The 23,164-nt window shown below is 36.4% G+C and overlaps 1 long non-coding RNA gene across 2 annotated transcripts in view; it reads right to left on the bottom strand.

Moving 5' to 3' along the window:
• Positions 1-23,164, bottom strand: part of LOC127551655 (uncharacterized) — a 102,763-nt gene that overhangs the window by 59,036 nt on the left and 20,563 nt on the right. For both annotated transcript variants that reach the window (XR_007951147.1, XR_007951146.1), the window contains exon 2: positions 3,362-3,513. This is a non-coding gene — a long non-coding RNA (uncharacterized LOC127551655). The remainder of the gene's footprint in view (positions 1-3,361; positions 3,514-23,164) is intronic.

Consider the following 23,164-nt stretch of genomic DNA (forward strand, 5'->3'; position numbering starts at 1 on the left):
AGGGCTATTTACTTATCTCCTGCAAACCTCAAGAAACACTGAGATTTTAAATTCCAAATGAGTCAACAATCTGTTTAGTAGAGGGAGTTTCCATTCCAACAAAAATCATGTGTCTCAGGTTTGGATGAAAAAGAAGTAAACATGTTCTCCATCCAGAAAGTAGCAGTTTACAAAAGACCTGGCTGACCATAATCAACTCCCTTTCATGCACCCATAATCCCACCCTCTTTGACATCTTTCCTACTCTCTTTACTTCCCATCTCCATGGAACTTTTATCAAAGTCATTTCTCAATGGACTTCTGGAGATATGTGAATTATACATGTGTAAAGGAATTGTTTGTTGGGAAAAATTTTAGGGTTTCTAGATTTTGTTCTGTGACTCTAGTATTCCCATTAAGAACAATTAAATAGGGTTCCATGAAAAATTCCAATGCTAGTGATATTTGCCCCCCCCAATATTAAATATCAAATTACTTAATTTTGACAGCAAATTTTCTTTATGAAAAGTTTCTTATATTTTGTTCTGAAATTTCCTCAATGATCCTTTATCCCAAGGCCTCATTTCTCCTTCTAGATTCCCTCTCCTTTGTCTTATAAGCATTTATGGGATCTTTCCATAATGTTGACTTCCAAAATGTCCTATAATGTATAGGAAATAGTTTGAATCTAGTTTAGAGCACAGAGATCTGAGAAAATGTCTGGAGTCTTGGCTGTGTGGCAGGGAGTCCCAATGGAGAGTGTTAAGCTCCACATGGATTCCTTGTTAAGAGACCCTTTAAATTGCAGTCACCTTTGCCCAAGAGCAGGATGCCGCCGCTGTTTCAAAGGGAGGAAGAATTAGATTTGCTTTAGCTGAAGCAGGATGCCAAGTGTCCCCTGGGCTTTGTCCTTGAGACCTTCCTCTGACACACCCTAATTCAGACTGGTTTTACTTTGACCCTGCCCCACTCCTCTGCTGCCTCCATCCCCATCACTGTGTTTTATCTTCATTTTGGACTGATTTTGGACTTCTTCTCATAGGATACTTGGTTAACCTGACCTGTTTCTTCCTTCCTCCTACTTGGAAAATCTCTTTAGACTCTCTCACAGTCAGATCCATTTCCCTTAACCTGGCATCTTCTATTCCACCAGAGGGATGAGAAAGAAATGGCACTGACTTTTCAGAATCCTGACTTTGGGACTGGGGAAAAGCTGGGAGATAGAAATATAGAAGGAGGGGTTGGGAAACAGGCAGGAAGGAAATAAGCATTTATTATGTGTCTACTGTGTGCCAGGCACTATACTTTTATATATGTTTTATAAAGATTATCTCATTTAATCCTCAAAACAACCCTGGAATGTAGGTGCTATTATTATCCTCACTTAACAGTTAAGGAAACTGAGGCAGTCAGAAGTTAAATGACTTGCCCAAGATCACACAATTAGTAAATGTTGGCAGCTAGATTGGAACACAGGCCTTCCAGACTTCAGGCTCAGTATTCTGACCACTGTCACCTAGGACAGAGCTTCTTAAATTTTTTCCACTCCTTTTTCACCAGAGAAATTTTTATGTGACCTTAGATGCATAGGCATATAAGATAGGTATGCAGATCAAACATTTACTGATAATAAATCATAAGGAAATTCATTTTAAGCAATCTTTGTTATACTTATAATTTAATTATTTTAATATGTATTAAAGACAAAACGAATTTGAGTTCTAATGAGATGGATATGCTTGTTTATTTTACAGAAATAAATAAATCTTGGCAGAATATTTGATAACTTTTACTGTTTCCAAATTTTTCACGACCTCCACATTGTTACATTCTCTGAATGGGCTTTGGACCCATGGTCTAAAAGGCTCAGAAGAAGGTACCTGATGGCCCTAAGCCCAATCTTAACACACTACTCACCCCACCCACACACTCACACAGAGACAAAAACATAAACACACCATCATCCAACTAGACTAGACACCTCATTGACCTCTGTACACCTTACATCCAGTTCAGTCCCCAGACATCCCCTTGGAATATCCTTTTCCCCTCTGTTCTCCTCCTGCTGAATTGTCCCCTCTCACAAATTCTGGCTCAAATGATACCTCTCCCACAAACCCTTGCTTGGCCCCATCAGTCAGAAATTATTTTCTCTCAGACGCGGCAGGGCACTTTGATCTCATCATATCTGATTTGATTGTACTTTATAATTATTTGTGTATCAGTTATATCTGTTGCCAGTTGCTGCTCCCCACCAGGAAGGGAGCCAAGAAAGTCAGGAAAAGCATTGCAATTCACCAAGAAAGGGAGATGGAAAGAAAGAGGGGAAAGGGAGAGACTGGATAAGAGGAGAGAAGGGAAGAAAAGAAGGAAAGAAGAGAGGGAAGGAAAAGGAAAGGAAGGAAGGAGGAAGGGAAGAAGGGAGAAAGTAAGGAAGGATACAAAAGAGAAGAGTAAGGAAATAGGGAAGGAAAGAGAGAGAGGAAGGGGAGAGAAGGAAGGAGAGGGAAATGTAAGGAAGGCACTAGGTTCAGGATAGGCAGTTAAGCGGCAGAGTGCTTTGAGTATTGGGATTGCCAGAAAGACCTAAATTTGAATTCTTCTTCTTTTTTTTAAATTTAATTTTTATTTAATAATTACTTTATATTGACACTCGTTTCTGTTCCAATTTTTTTTCCCTCCCTCCCTCCCTCCGCCCCCTCCCCTAGATGGCAAGCAGTCCTTTATATGTTGGATATGTTGCAGTATATCCTAGATACAATATATGTTTGCAGAACTGAACAGTTCTCTTGTTGTATGGGGAGAATTGGATTCAGAAGGTATAAATAACCCGGGAAGAAAAACAAAAATGCAGATAGTTCACATTCATTTCCCAGTGTTCTTTCTTTGGGTGTAGCTGCTTTTGTCCGTCATTTATCAATTGAAACTCAGGTCTCTTTGTCAAAGAAATCCACTTCCATCAAAATATGTCCTCATACAACCCTTAGCAGTGCGATGCTGGGTAAACTACTTCACTTTTTTGTTTGTTTTGTTTTTGGTGAAGCAAGTGGGCTTATGTGACTTGTGCAGGATCTCAACACTAATAAGTGTTAGGTATCTGAGATAGGATTTGAACTCAGGTCCTCCTGACTTCAGAGTGGGTGCTTTTTCCACTGTGCCATCCAGCTACTCCAATTTCACCTTTCTGATACTCTTTCTTCACCTTAAAATGTGGTGGTGTTGGGGGTTCCCCTTCAGCCCTACATCTATGATCCTGTGAGACCTCTGGGTCTGGAAGCCCCACAAGGGGCATTTAGTTGGGTCACACAGCTGGTTCCCAGAGAGATTCTGCATTGTATGTCTGTTCCTCACCTGCTCAGGGTAAAGAATAGCCTCATGTTACCTTCATTCCAAGGTCTGGCCGGATCAGAGGGTCAGCAGAAGCGCTTCCCCCTCCCCTTACGGTGTCCAAGTTTTACAACGAAGAGAACCTGCGCCATCAGCAAGAAAATGTAGCTCTGCCTCTTTCCTTTAGGTTTTTTGTTCTGGCTACACCTGAATGGGGAAGAATAAAATCGTTATGCTTCTCTACCATTCCAAATAGCTGGAAGCTAACTCATTGCTGGTAATTAGGATCCTGCCAAGGAGAGCTAAGCAGACAGGCTCCTAGCAGAAGATTCAGGGAGCATGTGTATAGCATCACCAACCTAGGGCTGGAAGGGACCTCACAGACCATCTTTTCTAATCCCTTTGTTTTACAGGTATGGAAACTGAGGCTCGGGAAGGTATGTGATTTGCCCAAGCTTACACAAGTGATAAGCCTCAGCATCAGCATTTGAATTCAGATCCAGTTCTCTTTCCACTGTACCACAGCTCCTATGACTCAAGTGTTACTACAGAGTCTCTATTTCAGTGTAATCATTCAGAAAATCAGAAGGCCCAATCTACTATTCCAGCCTTTCTGGATTCTGAAAAGCAAGTGAAATTCTCTAAGTTGCATCACAAACTTGCTGATTTCCATGATTTCTTCTATTTCCAAACCTATGAACTTCTGAATTTTCCCCCTTGCTTCTGATCAAAAAAGGAGAACTCATTTAATGTGGTTGAACACAGAATATTATTAATATGGTTGAACAAGGGGGAAAAAATAAAAATTAAAAAAGATATTCAATTAATTTGAAAAGCCAAATCTATTTTCCTCATGATTTATCAAAAGCAGATTAATGATTAAATAGCAATTTAGACCATGTTCAAAACGGGAGTATAGGAAAAAGGAAATTTCAGAGATCTTAGAAATGGTGTCTAGAACTCTCCACTCCTTCCTTTTCAACAAGCTTCATGATGACTACTTCAGTAGCAAAAATGGTGACTTTATCAGAGATGAACAAAAATCTTTTGCTTCTGAGACCATCCCTGATTCATTCTCTCTTTGTGTCTTCAAGTTCTGCTATGTCACCCAGAAATAAAATGGAACTTGAAAAATCCAAATAAATATGTAATGCTAGTAGTTTACCCACAGAATGGTAGAGTTTCGTTGTAGTTTTGTGGTTAAGTGATGAGAACCTGGATTGGAGGTAGGAAGCAGCAACTCTAACGAGCCCAAGGCTTTTAAAACATTTTCTTTGTCCTTTAATCAGATTCCTGATACTTCTTTGGACTTTTGAAAAGAAATAAGATATCTTTAATCCAGCAGTTATGCTTACCACAATCTATATGAAAGTCAATATTTACAAAGAGTGGAATATTTGTCTCCTAGTTCATGAAACCACTGCTCTGACTTCCATGTCCACTCTACCTCAGCCTCCTACAAGAATCACTCCCTCACCTCAGCCCTCACTAGTGCTCTGCTTTAAGGCTCAAACTCTGAAATTGCTAATTCTGATCCTTCTACCTATTCTATTGCCACACTCTAGAACCTGCTATTCCTTCTCCATTACTGCCCAAAACTTGCAATCTCTTGTCCCATGATTCACTCTCCTCTCTGTTCTTGTGGTCCAACACGCTTGTTCTGGTCTTCCTTTTTCTTATCAATATCAAGCTTAGACTTAACCAGTTCAATCCTTCACCTCATTGTCTTTCCATGGTTTATGACTTTCTAATCTTTAAGCCTGACCACTCCCACCTTCTGTGTACTCCCTTCCTACTCTTGAGTTGCTAGATCTCATAAAAAGTAATCACAAGAATCTGTTGACAGAGTTTAATACAAATTGATGTTATTTGACTTTAAATGGCTTCTGCTGCATGGAAATCCTTTTATTTGTCTCTGATTGACACTGTCAATTCTCCACAGCAGCCATAACAAACCTCTTTCCTTCAGTTCCTAATTTCCTCCCCAATCCCCTTCTCTCTCAACAGGTACCTTCACTTCCTATTTTTCAGATTGAGAGCATTTTGTGATAAGCACTCTCACCTCTCTTTCTCATATTACAGCCTCTACATTCTTACTCACTCTCTCCATATTTATTCCAATATCAGAGCATTAGTAGGCAGCCCTTTTCAAAGATGAGACTTACTATTTCATTTGTATCTTTAACCCCATATCTCTCCATCTCTGAAAACTTATTCTTCATTTCTTCTTCTCTTTTCAGTCTATATTAGCTCCTTCCCTACTGCCTTCAAACACACTCAGTTAAAATGTATAAAATAAAACAAAATATATAAATCTGACAAATCTTCATCTAGTGCTGAAATTCCCTCATATTCTTGTTCTGTATAAAACCCCCTATCTCTGATAAAGTACTAGAATATTACACTTTTTTATTTTCTGCATCCATTTAGCTTCTCACTTATGATTTTCTTTCTTATTTCTACACTCTATTTCAACTGATTTCTCCAAGGTCACCAATGATTTCTTGTAAACCTTGTAAATTTAGTGACTTTTTCTAAGTTCTTGCCATCATTGACTTCCATGGAGTATTCCATGGGACTTCTATAGACACTATTGACAACATCTTCCTGATTACTCTTTCTGCTCTTATCCTGGTTTTCGGTATTCTTTCCTTATTCTTTTGCTCCTTCTCAGTCATCCTTACTGCTTTTTCATCTTACTTCTACCCTATAAGGTGGATTTTGCCCAAGATCCTTTCCTATTACCTTGTTTCTTCTTCCTCTGTCACTATCTTCCCTATCTTTCTGTCTCTGTATTTGTCTGTCTTTGTCTCTCTGTGTCTTTCTTACTTTCTCCTCTATGTAGATGACTCCCATAACTATACATCAACCTCCATCTCCCCTGAGGTATGTTCTTCTATCTCCAAGTGCCTATTCAATACCTCCAAATGGATGTTTCTTTAACTCTCAAATTGAACATGTTCAAATCCAGATTTAGCACCTTCTCCCATAAATCTGTTTACCTCACAAATGTCCCTATTTCTGTTGAGGCTGTTCTATCTTCAGAGTGATTTTTTAAGCTTTCCTCCCTCCTCCCCCATTTAGTTGTTCTCCCATCTCTAAAATGTAAACTTCTTGAAAGTAGGGATTGTTTCATTTTAAAAATTTGTGTCTCCAGCACCCAAAATAGTTTCTAGTTAATATACAGCAGCAGCTTAATAAATGCTTGTTGATAGAATGTTAGCCAAGGCATCTTGTAGATTCTCCCTCTTCCCATCTTTCCTATCTGTCTTCTCTTCATTCAAACTGCCACAACTCTAACTAAGACCCTTGCTAACTTTCACCAGCAGGATTATCAGAGCCTCCTAATTAGACTCTCTGCCTACCTCCTCTCTCCTCTCCAGTTTGCCTCTCCCATACCTGCCAACATATCTCCCTAAAACATAGGTGTGGCCATGTCATGCTTCTCTCCACAAACTTTTGTGGCTCCTTATTACCTGCCAGATGAAAAACAACAAAAACAGCTCCTTGGCCTGATGTGTAAGGTCCACTATGGTTGGTCCCAAACTGTTTTTTTCAGCTATATTTCACATTACTCCCTTCATGCACTCTTTATTCCAGCCAAGCAACACTGGCTCTTCCTGATGTTTTTCATCTCTGAATTGCCAATTCCCAGACCTAGATTGGGCTCTCTCCTATCTCTGTCCATTTAAAGTTTTTCTTTTCCTTCACATCTCAGCAAATGGCAGAGCCAGAATTCCAACTGAGGTTTTCTGTCTCCAAAAACAAGATTCTTCTTGCCTTTTATATCTCATTGCTTCTTAAGGGAAACCAGAAAGATAGTTGATGGGTTTTCAGGCATAAGTCAGTGTGAAGTGCCAGAATGAGAAAGGATGGATGTCATATTCCAGTCTAAAAGATAACACTGGCCACCAGGGTTAGGGGATGTCGCAGCCCTTCTTCTCCACCCCCAGAGCAGGCTTTGAGTTGCCCTTCCTAGCTCAGTGTTTGGGGACCAACTTTCAGCCATGCTGTAACCCAGTGCTGAGAGGATATAGATTTTGGGTATGAAGTAGCAAACTCCAATTGTTCCTCTGGTCCTCTCCCTCTTTCATGAAATTGGCAAAGGGTAGGGGTGGGCGATTAGGTGCTATTTAGTTAAATGACAAATTCTAGCTCAGTATCTGTGTGTATGCATATGTAGGTATATGTATATAATATATGTGCGTGTATGTACACACACATTTATATTGCTTTGACTGTCCTGTGTAGCAGTAGTGTGTTGTGTTTCTATATCCCTAGGGTAATAGATAGTATAGTCTGAACTTGTACATGGAATATGACACAAGTGAGCTTGTTTGTGTCTAGGTCCTTGGTTGTCTTTTCTGTTTGTTTCCTTTCTTTAGTAGGTGATGGGACATCTTTCTCAGGTGACTTGTCTAAGCCTTGAGGTGACCTTGTGAGTTTGAGAACAAAGATGACCTAGTTCTCTTCAGGTTGTAATTATCTGATGGCAGAAGAAGCTTCTTCATCAGAGAGGACTGCCACCAACAAGATTTTCAGCCCAAACCTAGCAATTTTAACAGCAGATATTTATTTATTCAGGTCTTGCTTCAATAGCACAAAGTCCAGATGAAATATTTTATTGTGGTTATTCTGTCATTGTTAGTTATGTCTGACTTTTTTTTTACCCTATTTGAGGTTTTCTTTTTTTTAATTTTAATTTTTTTATTAAACCTTTTTAATTTTCAAAAGATATGCATGGATAATTTTTCAACATTAACCTTTGTAAAACCCTGTGTTCCGATTTCCCCGCTTCTTCCCACCTCCCTTAGATAGCAGGTAATCCAATATATGTTAAACATGGCAAAATCATATGTTAAGTCCAATATATGAATATGTTATTTTGCTGCACAAGAAAAATGAAATCAAAAAGGAAAAAACATGAGAAAGAAAATAAAATGCAAGCAAACAACAACCAAAAAAAAAAAATAAGAATGCTATGTTGTGATCCACACTCAATTCCCACAGCCCTCTCTCTGGGTGCAGATGGCTCTCTTCATCACAAGATCATTGGAACTGGCCTGAATCATCTCATTGGTGAACAGAGACATGTTCGTTCATTGTATAATCTTGCCGATGCTGTTTTCCATGATCTCCTGGTACTGCTCATTTCATTCAGCATCAGTTCATGTAAGTCTCTCCAGGCCTCTCTGAAATCCTTCTATTGATATTTGATGTTTTCTTAACGAAGATACTGGAGAGCTTTGCCATTTCCTTCCCCAGTTCATTTTATAGATAAGGAAAACAAAATAAACGGGTTTAAGGAATTTCCCCAGGGTCAAGTCCAGAACTCTATCCACTATGCCATAGATAGCCACCCCATAGATAAAATGTAAAATGTCTAATTATTATTCTGCATGTTGCTTTATACTTTGATGAGATCATGTCAGCCTCTCAGTAGATTGTAATAGTAGTTATAAGTTAAATTACTAAATCTTGTTCTAAGAGTTTTTTGTTGTTGTTATTGGTTTGTTTGTTTGTTTGTTTTTAGTCAAATGTATATTTGTGAGTGGCCTTTGAAAGCCAGGCTCCTCGGGGAATGAATCTTGGATTATACATTATAATTTGGTATAGTAGAAACAATATAGCTCCTGCAGGCCCACCAGCATACTCACACTATGCCAGGTACTGTGCTCACTTCCTATTCTGTATCCAGTAATAAAAAAAGAAGAAGAAAGAAGAAGAAGAAGAAGAAGAAGAAGAAGAAGAAGAGAAGAAGAAGAAGAAGAAGAAGAAGAAGAAGAAGAAGAAGAAGAAGAAGAGAAGAAGAAGAAGAAGAAGAAGAAGAAGAAGAAGAAGAAGAAGAAAGAAGAAGAACTTAGGGAACTAAAGTAAAGAAAAAGGAAAGGAAAGAAAACAAAGGAGAGTAGAAAGAAAAGTGAAAAAAAGAAACAGCAGCAAAGAAGGAAAAGGAGGGAGAGGGAGAAAAACCCTCAGAAGTTAAAATCAAAAAAGAGTGACATACCAAAAATAGAAACAAAAAGACTATGATCCATTTGAGATGAATAGTTTTATCAATTAAATTTGATTAATTGAATTAAGATTATTTAAGAGGAAATTCAGAATGCAAGTGGGAGAAGAGTAGAATGATAGAAAGCTTGACTACAAAACAGGAGAAACTGGTTTCTGTATGTGAATAAGTTTCTTACAAGCCTGTTAATATGCATCAAAATTAAGTATGATCAGTAATATTACCTACTTAAGAAAGTCAAGACCCCTTTAAAGGGAAATGCCAAGGATGTCTAACAGCCATTCATTGCATTCTTTATTAACTGTTTTATTAGAAACAACATTAAACAGCAATACAAACAACTCAACTTCCTTTGTAACTATTTGCATTAAAACGTATTCATTTCAGTGTATAAAATCGCATCTTCCCTTTTTGGCACATAAAGATTTCTTGTTTTATTTTGAGCCCAACATTAACAGTGTAACTCTGACTTTCAGCCACAATTTGACAAACAAAACAAAAGAAAAAAAAAAAAAAAAACACAAGTGTTTCTAAAATCCTAAGGACCCTTGAAATAGGCAGGATTTGGAGATGAAAGAGCTATAACTCTGTCAAAGTGGAGGCAGACCAAAGCTTAACATCAACAGCATGAGGCTTTCTCCTATTTAGGATCTGCTCTGATCTGTCACTCACACTTTGGACCCCTGTTTGGAGTTACTTTGTCTCGTGAAAAACAGTTGTCATAACAACAAAGTGTCACTGGGCAATCTGCATATCTCCAGCTGCTGTCCCAAGTCAAGAATGAAAGCCACATTTTGTTGCTGGACCCACCCAACTTCTTCTCTCTCCTTCCTCCTCCTCCTCCCCCTCCTCCCACACATGTCTTTCTTAAATCCTTTCTATCCCTCTCCTCTCCTCTTCAAGCCCCTTTCCCCAAGTTAACTTACTGTAAGCAGAAACCAATCCCATAAAGAAGCCCACCACATCTGCACATGGAGAGTACACCAGAGAGCCAACAACACACTAAATGTTACCAAAGAGACATTTCCCTTCTTATTCCCCTTCTCCCTTCTAAAGTCCTGACAACTCAAAATTATGTTTAGTCCCTTCCAATTCAGCCAAGAAATGTTGGGTTACACTAAACCCTTAAGACTTGAGGATAGAAAGCTTTGAGCCACAATAAGCATAATTCAAATATGTATTTAAGTGATTTTAATTGTCTGGGGTCCTTAAATCCTCAAGGGATCTCTAGGTAGGTATCAGGTAGTTTATGAATTTGGATCAGAAAAAAAATTACATATTTTCCTAATCTCTAACTGAAATTTATCATTTCCTTCAGTTGTGATTTAAAACAATAACAACACTATTGCAAACCATTCTAAAACACTCAAAGCTCTCTTATATGATAAAATTGCCCATGACATATAAAGGCTAAAAATCCTGAATTAGATGAAGTTACAGGCTTCAAGTAAGAGATCCTAGAATTTTCTTTTGGAATGTTTGTTGGGGTGGGAGCCGGTTTATTCTACAATGGAAGGTTTAAATATAAAAATAATCGCTCTAGACTGATCATGATGCAATTATCACCATATCTGCCTTTTGGGGATTAGTTCTGGAAATCATTTCTGCCCAGTGAAATCTAATCTCATTAAATCTGATAGGCCATATTCAGATCATAATTAGTTTTTAAAGTCTTGATTCTTTTGTTAGAAAGTGAAAGCTAAATATGTCATCTTGGATAGTCCAATGATAATTTACTAGATTTACAAGCAATCCACAGGCATTTATTGAATCATTTGTTCAGTCATGTTTTATTTCTTCATGGAATATTCTTTTTAGGGTATTTTTGGCAAAGATACTGGAGAGGTTTGCCATTTCCTTCTCCAGTTCATTTTACATATGAGACAAACCAGGTTAAGTGACTTACCCAGGGTCACACAGCTAGTGAGTACCTAAATTGAATTCAAGTTCTCCTGACTCCAGGCCCAATACTCGATCCATTACAAAATCTAGTTAACCTATTGAAATTTTGTCAATCAATAAATATTTATTAAGCATCTATGTGCCTTCCTAAAATGGTAGGTAGTTTGATCTAGTTTATACATGTGCTATCATGTAAAACATATTTTCATATTAGTCACAATTGCGAAAGAAGAAACATTAAAAAGTGGGAAACATGCAAAAGAATAAAGTAAGTTAAAAGAAATAAATTTAGATCTGTATTCAGAATTCATCGGTTTGTTATCCGAATATGAAAAATATTTTCCTTTATAAGTCCTTTGTATTTGTCTTAGATAATTGTGTTGCTGAGAAGAGTTGAATCCTTCATAATTGATCATTACAAAGGGTGGCTGATATTATGTACAATGTTTTCCTAGTTCAGCTTGTTTCACTTTATATCATATTCTTCAAGTATTTCCAGGTTTTTCTGAAATGTTCCTGTTCATCATTTCTTATTGAACAATAGTATTCCCTTACATTTATATACCACATCACATTCAGTATATCACCATTCATATGCCATTTTTAGCTATTTCCCAGTTGATGGGCATCCTCTCAATTTCCAGTATTTTGCTACCACAATAAGAGTTGCTATAAATATTTTTGCACATGTCAGTCCTTTTCCCTTTTTTATGATATCTTTGGGATACAGTTCTAGTAGGAGTATTGCTGGATCAAAAGCTATATGCACAGTTTGGTTGCTCTTTGGGCATAGTTCCAAATTTCTCTCTAGAATGGTTCACCACTCCACCAACAAGGCATTAGTGTCCCAATATTCCCACATCTTTTCCAACATTTATCATTTTTCTTTTTTTAGGGGAGAAAATTTTCTCAGTTCAAGTCATTTAAGATTAAGATGATCATAACCTTTTGCTAACAATTATTAAACACTAAAATATGCACCTACATATATATATGTTCATTCATTTATTGGACAACTCTTATAAATTGTAAAGACCTGTGTTAACTTTGGAGAGATATACAAAAATAAATAAGGTAGCCCTCCTTGTTCTCAAAGACACAAAAGACTAATAGGAGAGATGAGACACATGCAAAAAAAATAGAACTTAAATACATATATTCTATGAGTATTCTGCCTACATTTTGTTAGTAATTTTGACTTAGACAGATGGTCTGTGTCAATAACTTAGAGTTGAATTTTCTAAAGTGGAGTCAGCTGTAATTTTTAAGAATGATAGTGGAAAACTAGAGACAACTATGCTGAGTTGATTACCCAAGAAACTCTCTCTTTTAAATGTTAATTAACCCTAGGGAGAGAATAGGAAACCCATGGTGAGGGCAGCTGTGGTGGTGGAGGTTAGAAGGGGAGTGGTAATAATACTTGGCCTGCATAAATCACTTTATTTTCTTCAGTGTTCTTTCAAAAACATTATCTTATTTGATCTTCACAACAATCCTTTGAAGGAGATAGGGGTTATTGTCATTTCCACTTTGCAAATGAAGAAACTGAGCCTTAAATGTTTTACCCAAAGTCACACAGAAAGTCATATTTAGAGATATATTTTTGGAGATGACCTCATTCATTCCATAGCAAAAACACCACCTTTGTCTCCTTGTTCAGAGTTGCCATCTTGACGTATCTTGCAAGTTGGCAAACTTCTGGCATATTTGAAAGAATGTTAATGAAACTGTCTTTTTGGTCATGTTGTAGTTTGCCGTAAGCCAGATCTTCATACAGCTCTGCTTACAGCTCTGTTCCAGTCCCTTTCAAATGAATTACTCCCACCCCCAAAATGTTCATCATTCCATGCTATCTCTACAGTGATAATTGAGTGGAAACAGGTGAAATCATCCAGTTACAGACCCTCAGCAGGCATTCTTACCCATTAAGTTCCCACCCTCTAGCTTCCTTTCCCTCACACCTTTTCCTGTGTTATCTTAAAATAGAAGCAAAATTCATGCAATGCCCCAGGCAATTTCTCTTCCTCTACCTCAGGACAACACAACTGAAAGTTGGTGAGATGACTAAAATGATTTGTTGATCAAAAGAGCCACTTTTTAATATGTTTGCAAGAATTAAAGTTAGACAGCACTTCAACTAATTTAGAAAATGTTTTCCTTAAACCCCTTTATACTTTTGGCCTTTGATAACTTTTTAGAAGCCAGACGCACTGTGATTTCATCCATTAGTCCAAGGATAGCTTGTCATTTAGAGCACAAGTTTAAACATTTAGAATGACATCTTGTCTCTAACTAGTCAAAGTTAATCCCAAAGTTTTATGTGGCACCTAACAGAGCATGTACCAGTCAAGTATCTATCCTCTGGGAGTTTATAATATGAGACTTTAAGTGGAGGATAATAAAATACTGAAACAATTATCCCAACCCACTCTCCCAAAATGAAAATCAAAAACGTATTCGAATATCTGTTATGAGCCCCAAATTTAGAGAAAAAACCTGATGTGGAATTGTCTTGACTCTGACCATCTGTGGGAAGGATTCACAAAGGATATGATGAAAAGCGGAAGGGAAAAAATTCTTATTACCAACTGATCAAAGGAATGTAACCAAAGACAAAAGACTATGAAAACATGGCTTTCCAAAAAGTAGGGAAAAATAAGAAAGAATTCTACTGAAATTTAAGCAGAGGATTATATAATGTCACCTCTTAGAAATGATTCAAATGAAGATGTTTTAGTTCATACTAGAGAAAAACTAGCTGTCACATTTGTGGCCCAGAGCGGCAAGAAAGGCAGGGTGTAGATGGAGCATTACAGTCACATAGAAACAAAGATTGCCCCAGTGGTTGCGAAAGCTTCTGCCTAATCCTAGGCCACTGAAAACTTTGGAATTCCTAGGAAATCACCTTCTTTGCATCTTTGGGGCTTAACCCAGAAACCACTGTGACAAATCGGTTCAAAAATCTGAAAGCTGCTGGCATTTTAGACTAATCTATGAGGGGCTTCTCCCATCGAGCTGCCTCACAGCAGAGAAGCTTAAGGATTTAATTATTTTTTTTAAATCATGCTTAACTGGCTCTGAAGAGGATGATTTCCAACTGCTTGTGTTTGAGAAAAGAAATAGATTAAGATCCAGATTCTTGTGGGACAGAGGAGTATTGGTCTAAGACAGTAAACACAGCTCCCAAAGGCTGCCTGGATAGAGAAAGAGAAAATATTTACAAGATTAACGCATTCCCCAGACCCCAGCAGAAGACAGGCTCTTTTCTCCAGCAGTCTAGGGAGACAAAAGCAGGATGACAGACTTTTACCTCCAAAGGAACTTCTGCCAGAGAATTTTGCCTAACTATAGGGACCTTTCCTCTCTAGGTTTTAAAGCTCTCCCATTCATACTCCACAGTAATATAACCAGGCTGATTAGCAAAATGGCATAGGAATGAATCAGAAATAAGCAGGAATACCTACCAACTGTCCCAGTGCTACTGAGCACAGGGAAAATGCTGTTGCTGCCAGAAGGCTTAACTATGAGGATCAAAAGCATAGCAGAAATTGGAGTGTTTATCTTTGGGGGTTGGGGGGACAGGTTAGAGGAGAAACAAAAATATTAGGAAAAGAAAGTCTCCCTCTTCAAGGAGAAGCTCAAAGACTTCCATTTTTCTGTGTCCAGCTTCACTTAGGAATACTATTCCAGTTATGGAGAAAGGGGCATAGGGGTATGCTACCTTAGCACTTTCAACTCCAAAAGTATTACTTGTAGCTATTAAACTGAAATGGGGAGATATGGGGACCTTAGGCTTGGCAGCTAACATTCTGATATCAGTGGGTAAGCAGGAAGCTAAGTATTGGAAGACAAGAGTGGTTAGGTTAATCCCTATTAAGGGATATTAAGACTGAGAATGTGTATGAAAATGTCAGCAAAGCCCTCCACTGCTCCCTGAGAAAAAAGCTAATCTATAGTTCCAGAACTGGGAAGCAACGTAACAGGAATTTGGGGCGCTAGGGAGAAGATCTGATGTGCCAAAAGGATAAGGAAAAAAAGGATCTGGTGTCCAGGGATGAATGAGTTATACGTGAGATTATCCCACAGATAGTTAGATTTTGATAAAGTTTGGAAATTAACATTTAGGAACAGGACAACCTCTTTTTATTTAAAGCAATATGACTAAAACTCTATTTTCTAAAAATATCATTGGTATTTTTTTCATTACCTTAATTTCCAAACATAACCTTCTCTTTCCCTTACCCAGAGAGCCACCTCCCATACAATGAATAAAAGAAAAAAGGGGGGGAAGTGGAGAAACAGTTCAGCAAAAATAAATAAGCCCATCAATCAAAGTGACAACAGATATGGTGTTCTATACCCATAGTTCTCCAACTCTAGCAAAAATTACAGAGACGTATAATGTGGGAGTTGGAAGAGACCTCACTAGCCATCCAGTACAACCCAAACATTAATGGAAATTTCACTATAACAAACACAACGGATAGGGAGGAGGTACTTTTTCTCATCTTTTTAAGCTAAATTGGTCATCATAATTATTCAACTAAGCAAAGAAAGAAAAAATGTTGATGCCCTCCTTAGCCACAATAGCAGTGATATAGTTCATTAATCTTCAGATATGATTTCTCCTATGCTGAAATTATATAAAGTACTAAATATTTCAATACTTAGTCAATGATAATTCAATGTGGACAATTATAGAATGGATAAGATTCTGTTCCTGGAGCATACAGTAGCTTTCAAACTATTCTGTATTTGTTTTTATAGCATCAATCTTCTGGCATTATATTTTGACATTGAAAGCTTTTATTTGCTCTCTCTAATTATTCTGCCATGGACTACCAATAACACCAGTTCCTCATTTTATAAACAGAAATGAAGTATAGTGGAATTTATGCTGAGCCTGTTTGGAATCAGAAAGAGCTGAGTTCAAATAATGTCCTCAGACAGTCACTAGCTATGGCCAAGTCCTCTACTCCTGATTGTTTGTTTCTATCTCTTCTTTTCTTTCTTCCCTCCCTTTTCCTCCCCAGTCTTTCTGTCTCTGTGCATCAATCTATGTGTCTCTCTGCCTTTTTCTGTTTCTGTATTTGTCTAATTCAAAAGTCATTGCTGCTAAATGTTTAAATGCCTTATTGAGGACTCCAGTTAGGGGGATTTGGAGTCTAGGACTCACTTAAATTTGATCCTCATGTTTCTCTCTCTCTCTCTCTTTTTTGTTTCCCTAACCCTTCATATCTCAACCACACCTTTCTCCAATCTAGTTAAAGTTTCTGTCTACTGGCAAAAGAAGAAAAGGCGTTACTAATATAAGATAAACAGTATATCATTTCAGAAAGATAGAGAGATATGTTCTATCCAGGTGTCTGAATATAGGGTAATTCATAAAAGGAACTCAATAAATTCTTGTAAATACATTTTTTTTAAATGTATATGGAATTCAGTGCTTGGCAGTTATATATTTTGAGTTTTATTATATTCTTTGCTATGGAACTATATAAACTCTTATGGACATCTTATTTAAAGAGATTTCTTCATAAGAACAGAAATTTTCTCATCATTTCTATCTGATTTTTCCAAATACCCTGGAGCTGTTAGACATGACAGTGCCTTCTTTTCCAATTGGTAAAACCAAAGCAAAGTATACAAGATTATAGGGAGCTGCCTGATTTCACAGTACTGGCGAAGAAAGAGAGGCTTTCTCTTTCCAGATCAGGAAGAAATCTATTTCTTGATGTTCCTAGGAGCAAAGATTCCCCATCTACATGCAGAGCTTATTCTCAAAATGTTTTATTGATGTTTCTGATGACATTTTTTATCCCAAACCAACTATGAATCTTCTGTTATAACAAAGTAAAGCTCAGTGAAAATAAGAGGTACATAGGTCATATTAGGCAGTATATACCTCATTATACATCCTCTTTAAAGAGGAGAAAGATATGTTTCTTCTTCAGTTCCTTAGAGTAGAGATTGGTAACCACATTGATTGAATTCTATAGTTTTGCTTTACGTCAGTATGATTATTGTGTTTAATGATTCCATTCACACAAGTTTTCCTGGATTTCACTGAATTCTTCATATTCACTATCTTTAAGTACATTATATTCTATGGTATTCATAATTTGTTCAATTTGTTCAACTATTTCCCAACTGGTAGATATATATTTTGTTATTTTTTTTCTGGTTTGGGTTTTTTTTTTAATTTGATTTGCTACCAGAAAGAGTACAGCTATGAATATTCTGTTCTGTATACACCTTTATTTCTATTGCTGAGCTCCTATATCTCAATAGTGGGATCCACACAGAACTTGACATAGGAATTCATTATACTTAATGAATATGTACATGCACACATCTTTCTTATTTCTGCTGACTCTTTCATTAAATTCTGCTCCATAACTTGCCTTGCTATTACTTAACCTCTCCCTGCTCAGGGATCTCTCCCTTGTCTTCTTCCCCTCACCCTTTGCTTCAACATCCACCTATCCTCCCCCCTTATTTCTTTATAGATTTTGGAGAGTGCCATACCCTTCATGGTATAAATGTAGTGTTGCCTATTGAACTCATTCTTGATATGAATAAGCCCTCCTCCGCCTTCTAATGCCTCTTGGGTCTATTCTTCTTCTGTACCTCACTTGTATAACATACTTACTATTTTTACCTTTACTCTGCCAATCTTTCTTTTGAGCTTCCCCTATTGTTGATGTAAATCTTAAACATAAAATATACATTTCCCATGTAGAAAAACATAAACAATTTGACCATATTTAAAGAATTTGTCCATGTTGAATTCCTTAAAATTGCTCTTTGATATTGGCTCGTATAATGTTAAATTTTCTGTTAAGTCTGAGTTTGATTGATAGAAAGTCCTGAAAATATGCAAGTTAACTGACTGTCCATTTTTTTCTCATTGAAAATTATAGATAATTTTGTTGGAGATGATATTTTTGGCCACAAGCCTAGTTCTTTTGCTTGTCTATAGATATAATTCCAAGACCTGCTATCTTTTACTTTAGTTGCTGATAAGTCTTGTACAATTCTTATTTAGCTCCAGCTTATTTGAATTGTTTTTTTTTTCTTGTTTCTTGCAAAATTTTCTCTTTGATCTGGGAGTTTTGAAATTTAGTAATAATATCCCTATGTGTTTTCCACAAAGAATCTCTTTGAGATGGTGATCGGTGGATTTTTTTCTATTTTTACTTTCCCCTCATGTTCTATCATTCCAGGACAATTTTCTAGGATTATTTTCTGCATTATGTCAAGATTCTCTTTTTGGTCACAACTTTCTGGCAGTCCAATTATTCTTATATTTTCTTGATCTGTTCTCCAACAAATCTGTTGTTTTTCTTATGAGTTGTTTCGTGTTCTGTTCTATTTTCTCATTCTTTATAATCTTGGTTTCTCATAGCTTCACTGGCTTCCCCTTGTCTTATTCTAATTTTCAAAGAGTTATTTTCATCTTTGAGATTCTATACCTCCTTTTCTAACTGGTTAACTTTTTTTGTAATCTCATTTTTCTTGGATGGTTTTACTTTTTTTAGATTTCCTCAATGTTTCTCATTTAATTTTAAAATTGTTTTTTGCATTCTACTATAAATTCTCTCTGCCCAAGGAGTCATTTCATGTTACTTTTTAGGGTAGAAGCTTTTTTTTTTAACTGAAGTGTCCTTCTCTAAAGATGAACCCCAGTCTTCCCTGTTAGTGTAATATATTTCAGTGGTGGGGTTCTTTCTTCTTTTCCAGTTCTTTTTTTTTAAAATAAGAGGTAGTGTAAGCATCTCTAATTGTGGGTGGATGATGGTGCCTCAAGTTTCCCTTCAGCCCTCCACTCTAACCAGTAACTCCAAATCAAGAGCTCTATCCTCCTGCAAGTACCCACAGCCAGCATTGTCTCTGTTCCACTGCTTCTTCACTCATCAGGGGCTGGTTCCTTCTCACCCAAGGCCCTGTCCTACAGCACAGCTGGGTCTAAAATCTCCAATCAGCTGCGGTTCACTCTATTTTCCCAGATTCCTACTCCTACTCCACAAACAGTCCCAGAGGTGAAAGTCTCTATGATTCCTGCTGAGGCTCTAGTCACAACCAGTTAGCTCCAAAGGGTCCCTAGTAGTTGTTTCCTTAGAGCTAGGTAGAGCTTTTTGCACTTCAGACAGGTTAATTCCCACCTGGAGTCTTTCTTCAGATCTTCTAGGTATCAGGAAGACCCCTGTTCTGCCCCAAGTCTTCTTGGTTTTTCATCAATCTTTGTTCACCCTGAGGCACAAATTTGTTCTATTTATGGGGGAAACTGGGAGAGCTTGAAATTTGCCAATGTACTCTACCACCTTCCCAGAATCCTCCCCCCAATTATTTTCTTCAACAGAAGGTCTTGCACCCCATTTATTTTTTTCAACAGAAGGCCTTGCAGTGACTTTTGGAATCCCCATCAGGCTAAAGATAGAGTAGAAGTAAGAGCTTTTATGTATCTTGTAAATGGTTTATGAATGAAAATGATTGCATTCTCTCCATAAACCTTATTTATAAAAGGAACATACAAACATACAAATTGCATTTTTACATATTTAAGTAAATTTTATGTGAAAGCAAAAAAATGTAATGAATTTCTTTCATCTGTTTGTTATAAACAAAAAAACCTTGATGTTTGATTCCAGCACTGTTCCCTATGACTTCAGTTCATTTTCCAAGTATGCATATGTCAGCTAGGATTCAGGCAATTTTTTGATTCAAGTCATGTGTGAAAATGTTGATTCATAGCACTCTCTTGCACTGCATGAGATCCACTTGAGAGAAATAGGACAGTTTGTTGAGTTTTGTAACTGCAATATAATCATTTCTTTAATATTAAAAAATAAAAAGTTATTCCATAATGCCTCATAATAACTATAATTATTTCACAACTTATTCCTAAGCTTTTATTGATGAGAATGACAAACCCACATCCCAGTTGTATTTGGTGAAATGAGAGTGTTAAGGCAAACTGAGACTCTTAGAAGAGTCTGGAAGCCACAGGTTACTCATACCTGATCCAAGCTCTTAACTTCAACTTTTTTTTAACACTTGGAAAAGGGTTGAACTGGAAGCCATACTGTAAGCAAAGAGAACAAGCCCCTCATTTGACAAATAAACAAAGTAAGACCTATTGAATTAAAATAACTTGTGCAAGGTTATACAGGTAGTTAGTGACAGAAATAGGATTGGAAATCTGTCTCCTAATTAGAAATCCTGTGCTCTATTGTGCCATGCCAAAAAGGAGCTTCTTTGGGGAAGAAATGGTAGCATCAGTAGTACTCTGCTATTCAGAGTCTTCTCTAAGAATCTTTAACTAGAGTAATAACACTTTGTCATTTGACATGTTAAATGTCATTAACATCATATCCCAGAGTAAAGGTCAAGTCCTGAATTGACCCTTAAAGTTAGCACCTCCTCCACCTTCTCAATCACTGGATATCCTGGGGAGAGATCATTCTGTTTAGCAGTGAGGGAAAGCCAAGGTTGTTTTTCCTTTTCTAACATTTCTGTTCTTTGCTGTCCTATTTTAGAGTATGCACACTGGGAAGGAGTTATGTTCTGATGAAAGCATGGGATAGGAATCGTGGCACTAAAAATACAACTTGTATTTTCCCCAATTGCCAAAGTGAAGTTGCACAATATCAATTCAATATTTTTGAAACCCTAAGACTAGGTAGAAAGTCAGAAAAGAGACAGTATGTTAGACATGATAATAATAAAGCGCGCATTCCCTGTGAACATGGTAATACTGGCCAAAAAGAACAAAATAGAGTAGCAAAGAGGAAGTGAAAAATTATATATATATATAGTATTTTTTTTCCAAATGCACGTAAAAATAATTTTAATATTCATTTTTCCAAAATTTAGAGTTCCAAATTCTCTTCCACTGTCTTTTCCCTATCCCTCCCTGAGATAGCAAGCAATTTGATATAGATCACACATGTGCTGTCTTGCAAAACATATTTCTATATTAGCCATGTTATGAAAGAAAACACAGACCAAAAAAAAAATCCCAAGAAAAATAAAGGAAAATAATTATGCTTTGATCTATATTCATACTTCATCAGTTGTTTTCTGTGGAGGTTGATGGCATTTTCAGAATAAATCCTCTGAAATTGTCTTTAATCAGAGTATTGCTGAAAATAGCTGTCATTCACCATTGATCATCATATAATATTAGTTATTTTATACAACATTCTCCTTGTTTTGCTCACTTCACTTTGCATCAGTTCATGTAAGTCCTTCTAGGTTTTTTTGAAAGTATACTGCTTGTCATTTCTTATAGCACAATAGTATTCCGTCATAATCATATGCCACAACTTGTTCAGACATTCCCCAACTGATGGACATCCCTTTAATTCCAATTCTTTGCTACCACAAAAAGGACTTCTACAAATATTTTTGTACATGAAGATCCTTTTCCATGTTTTAATGATCTCTTTGGTACACAGACTGAGTCAAAGGTTATGCACAGTTTTATAGTCCTTTGGGTATAGTGCCAATTTACTCTCTAGAATAATTGGATCAGTTCACAATTTTATTAATAATGTATTAGTATTGCAATTTTCCCATATCTCCAACATTCATTATTTTCCATTTCTGTCATATTAATCAATCTGATAGATATGAGATGATTCCTTAGAGTTATTTTAATTTTCATTTCTCTAATCAATAAAGAATAGAGCATTTTTTCACATGACTTTAGACACTTTTGATTTCTTCTTCTGAAAACTGTCCATATCCTTTTAACATTTATCAATTGAGAAATGACTCATATTCTTGTATATTTGACACATTCTTGTGTATATGAGAAATGTCTTTGTCAGAGAACTTGAAAAGATTTTCTCTACTTTCATGCTTTCCTTCTAATTTTGGCTGTTTTTTTGTTCATGCAAAGTCTTTTTAATTTAATGTAAGCAAAATTAACCATTCTACATCCCATAATACTCTCTATCTCTGAGTTGGTTATAAATCCTTCCCTTATTCATAGGTTTGACAGATAAGATATTTCATGCTCCCTTAATATGTTCATGATATTATCCTTTATGTATAAATGGTGTGAGATATTGGTCCATACCTAGTTTCTGCCATACTGTTTTTTAAGTTTTTCATGAAATTTTTGTTGAAGTGGGTTCTTGTCCCCAATGATTAGGTCTTTTTGTTTATCAAAACTAGATTACTATGGTTTGTGTATTACTATGATCTGTATGTTACTATTGCACATTGTGTACTTAATCTATTTCATTAATCTATTGCTCTATTTCTTAGCCAATATTAGAGTGATTTGATGATTACTCTTTGTAATAGAATTTATTGTTATCATTTGTCCTTTGTTCTGGAAGAGGACCATGACCTCAGGGAGGTAATAGCAAGACATGCAAGTGAATTGGATTTAAGTGAAAGATTTGGTATTGCTAAGCCACCTTCCTTCATATTTTTTTCATATTTGTGTGAAAAGTGTTTTCCAATTGTGTTCATATATTCCTGGGTTTGTCTTGTTAGGTGGACTCCTAAGTATTTTATATCGTCTATAATTATTTTAAATGGAATTTCTTTTTTTAATCTCTTCCTAATAGATTTCATTGGTAATATATAAAAATGTTGGTGATTTACATGTATTTATTTTGTAGCCTACAACTTTGTTGAAATTGTTAACTATTTCAATATTTTAGTTATTCTCTATGTATACTATCATATAATTTGCAAAGAGTGATAGTTTTATTTTCTTATTGCCTATTCTAATTCCTTCAGTTTCTTTTTCTTCTGTTATTGCTATAGCTAGCATCTCTAATCAATATCAAATAGTAATGATGATAATGTATCTTCTTGTTTCACTTCTGATCTTATTGGGAAGACATCTAGGTTATCCTCATTATAGATAATATCTGTCAATGGTTTTTTTTTTATGTAACTTATCATTTTAACCAAAGCTCA

This window comes from Antechinus flavipes, chromosome 2 (genome assembly GCF_016432865.1).
Source record: "Antechinus flavipes isolate AdamAnt ecotype Samford, QLD, Australia chromosome 2, AdamAnt_v2, whole genome shotgun sequence".
NCBI classification, from domain to species: Eukaryota; Metazoa; Chordata; class Mammalia; order Dasyuromorphia; family Dasyuridae; genus Antechinus; species Antechinus flavipes.